The 3,837-nt window shown below is 43.2% G+C and overlaps 1 long non-coding RNA gene across 1 annotated transcript; it reads right to left on the bottom strand.

The window, feature by feature from the left end:
- Positions 1 to 212: 212 nt before the first annotated feature.
- LOC138836678 (uncharacterized) lies at positions 213 to 3,544 on the bottom strand. Its single transcript, XR_011374993.1, has 2 exons — positions 3,230 to 3,544; positions 213 to 2,831 (listed from the first exon to the last, which is right to left on the bottom strand). It is a non-coding gene; the product is annotated as an uncharacterized lncRNA (long non-coding RNA).
- Positions 3,545 to 3,837: the final 293 nt, after the last annotated feature.

Genomic DNA, 3,837 nt, shown 5'->3' with positions numbered 1-3,837 from the left:
GGAGCTATTCCCAGGATGCCAGATGGTGTCTTGGAGGCTGAGGTATGTCCATGAATCATGGGTGGCCACTCAGCTGCACACAGGCATGCCCTAGCAAAGCACTTGCCACTATCCCTCCCACCATTGTTACTCCTCTTTTCCTTTCCCAATTGAAGGTGTTATACCCAAGTCCTAGAGATCCTCCAACAACCACTGAGAGACCAGGCAACCCGAACTGCAAAATGCAAGGTTTATTCAACAAGCCAAGGCTTGGGCCTCGTCCCATACCCGCAGAAGGCAAAAAACACAAAATTACAGCAATGCTATGGTTTAGGGACAAGTTCGATTGTGATCGGTCAGGGACCAGGTGTCTGCTTGAACCATCAAGGCAGACAACTCTTGTGGTTAATCTTCTGCTGACTGGGTCGCGAAACCATCTTGTTCTTGGGTGTTCTGCAATCTTTAAAAAACAGTTCTCAAAAATTTTGCACAAACATGTTATTATTCAGCTCATTTTTGCAACCTTTGCAACATTAACTCAGAACAGGAATTAGAGACTGACACAAGTCAACTTTAGAAGCTGTCACAATATGGCTTTAGTTTGGTTCTTACATTCCCCCCTTGAGTTTTGGCACAGTTATCAATCTTGATGACATTACATCTCAGTTTCAACATCAGATGTGTTTACAGGAGTATAGGTGTGTTGTACCATTAATTGTATTGTAACAATCTGTTTAGCAAGCAAGGCCCAACAGTAAGCAATAGCAGTAATATAAGCAAGGGTCCAATTAATGTAGAAATTAAGGTAGTTAACTAAGGAGAAAAATTAAACCATGATTCAAACGATCCTTGTCCAGCCTCTTACTTTTTCTTTCATTCTTCTAATCCTTCCCTAACTTTTGCCATGTTATTTTTTACTACCCCTGAGTGATTTACATAAAAACAGCATTCTTCTCCTAATGCAACTCATAGTCCACCTTGTTGTAAAAATAGTAAGTCTAGTCCTCTTCTATTCTGTAAGGCCACCTCTGTTAAAGAGGTTAAAGAATCTTGCAAGTGGGAAATTGAGCTTTCTATTCTTTTAATCTCATCTACTGATTCCCTCATGGCTGAATAATGCTGTTCCTGTCTTGTTAAAGCCGCTATTCCTGATCCTAACCCTCCAATGCTTGCACCTAACAGCAGGCTAATTGTAATAGCTGTGAAAGGCTCTCATTTATATCTATCTTTCTTAAATTTTGGAGCTTCATATAAACCTAAAAATTCCTCATTACTATGGTAAAAAAAAAGTCTTGGTAACAATCTTATCATCACACAATATTCCCCTGCATTCATTATAACTTATATGCACACAACTAGTTAGTCCAGATTGATTATACACCCACCATGTATTGCTAGGAGGGATCAAATATTTCATCTGTTCATTCCCCTTCTCAGGCTGTTTTATGATTTTGTTGGTTATCCAGTTCATATCCTGAGGTACTTCACCTATGCAGATCCCTTGACCTGTAACTCAGCCCATTGTTAATCCAACTTGACTAGTCCATCTGCACTCATTTTGGTTCACAGACCTCGTTACATTACCTACCACTGCTATCCCCTCATAATAAGGTGGAACAGTGTCATAGCATAGCCAACAAGAGTTAGTTAATTCTGAGGTAGAGGCATTTAATAATGCAAAGGAACCTATAACCAATTCTATTCGTGGATTTTTAGGCAATGCTAGTACTAGGTCCACTGGTTCTACTTTTCTGGGGGTGGCTGCCCTACTAATGTAGTGTGTTACTCTGTAACTATAGGGTAGTTACGTTTTCAGGTTGGGGTGGTGCAGGTGGGGCTTTCTCAGGCCGAATAGGCTGAATAACCTGGTTAGGGCCCACTGGGGCGATTCTAATGACTTCTTGTCTAAGGTTTATTCTGAAAATTAATCATGGTCATAATCATCCTTATGTAGCCTCAGTCCCCATGTCCTTCCTTGGGCCCAACCAAAATTGTTTCCCTTTCTCAGTAAACGTAATAGTTAGAGGATTACACCGGAATTCTTTGCACGGTCCATCTAGAATTGCTCCACAATTTTTTTCACCCTGATAGGTCCATTTTCTAGCCATAGTAATAAGGTCCCAGTTAGAGGACGGCTTCCAATGTCCATCTCCTGTGGTTTCACAACCCCATTCTTTGCAAAAATAGTCTTGTTCATAACCACACCTTTTTGCAAGATCTGGGCTCCTCCCATCCCTAGGACAGACATAGATAGGCCATCTCCCTAAGTAATATCTTCTGGCTGGGGTTGCACATCCTCCTGGCCTGTTGTCTAGTCCATGTGAGTTACAATGTCTTTTTGTTGCTGTACGAGTTGTTTGGCCATTGCATTCAGGCAGTTTGCTAGGGTCATAATGGTAGGGAATATCCCAACTCCCAATTGCTAAATCACATAAGTCTATTGTTAAGTCTGGCCACCAGGTATTAAGTGGGGCTTCTGTTGTTGCCACAGGGATAGGTTTGCCCATTTAGGATTCACCAGCCAACATAGTTGGTAAGGGGCAGAAGGGTTAATTCCCTTTACCACAGTGCTTATCAATAGTAGAATCAGTCCTTGGACAATCTTCTGATCTTCAATTTTAGTGGGTTGCTTGGGTGAGGCACACCCTCCATGCTGACACTGAAGATGCTGCTGGTCCTCCTCCTCAGGATTGAAGGGATCAGCTGGCTTGGCATGGGTGTGGTGGATCCATGCAGTTACTCCGTCCACCTTTAAAGCTGTAGGAGTGGTCAGAATCACCATGTATGGCCCTTTCCACCTGGGCTCCAGTGTCCTTGGGTGATGCCTTCTGACCAGGACTCAGTCCCCAGGCCTGAAAGAGTGAGGAGTGGGTATAGAAGCAGATTCATAAATGGCTTTTATCTTAGGACAGATTTCTCCTTGCACCTTCTGCAAGGACGGAACAGTGGTTATTAAGTCTCCATTACCTAGCTCAGCCAATAATTCTGATTGGAGACTAAGGATCATTGGAGGTGGATTGCCAATCATGATCTCAAAGGGAGTCAATCCTAACTGGTAAGGAGAGTTCCTAACTCTGAACAGGGCCAAGGGAGGAAGGGTCACCCAGTCTGCGCCAGTCTCCAAGGCTAATTTAGTCAAGGTCTCTTTTAGTGTCCGATTCATTCTTTCAACCTGTCCTGAACTCTGGGGTCTATAAGCACAGTGCAATTTCCAATCTGTCCCCAGTGCAGTGGCTATTCCCTGACTTACCTTGGATACAAAGGCTGTTCCATTGTCCGACCGTATTACTGCAGGAAACCCATATCTTGGGAGAATTTCCTCTACAATCTTCTTGGTCACTATTCCCGCAGTCTCTTGCTTGGTTCGGAAAGCCTCAGTCCATCCTGAAAAGATGTCTACAAACACTAGTAAATACTTATAACCAAACTTTCCTTTCTTAAGTTCAGTGAAAGCCACTTCCCTGGCCTAGTCACCCTTATTCGGCTTCCATTAACTTCCTCTCCCCTTCTGGCATTAGTTAGCTGACATGCTCTACATTTTTTAACAATGTCTTCTATTAGTCCATTTCCTTCTCTTATCTTGATTTTCGAGCCTCTTAGCAAGTCCTGCATCCTCCTGGTTCCCATGTGTGAGGCATGGAGAATTCTTTTTAACATCTGTAGTCCTAGAACTCGGAGAATTAAAAATTTTGCGTGAGCTAGGTGCCACCATCCATCTAGTTTTGGGGCCATAGGAAGGAAGTTTTGATGCCCATTCCTCTGCCTTTACTGGTAGCATTCTAGGTCCAGGATGTATGTGTCTGGCCACCAAGGTGATTAATTTTCCAGCTGCTGCTTGTCTAGCAGTCTGATCGGCCA

This window comes from Dipodomys merriami, unplaced genomic scaffold (assembly GCF_024711535.1).
Source record: "Dipodomys merriami isolate MVZ:Mamm:240054 unplaced genomic scaffold, mDipMer1.0.p SCAF_2500, whole genome shotgun sequence".
In the NCBI taxonomy this organism is placed as follows: domain Eukaryota; kingdom Metazoa; phylum Chordata; class Mammalia; order Rodentia; family Heteromyidae; genus Dipodomys; species Dipodomys merriami.
This window is presented reverse-complemented; position numbering and strand designations above follow the sequence as displayed.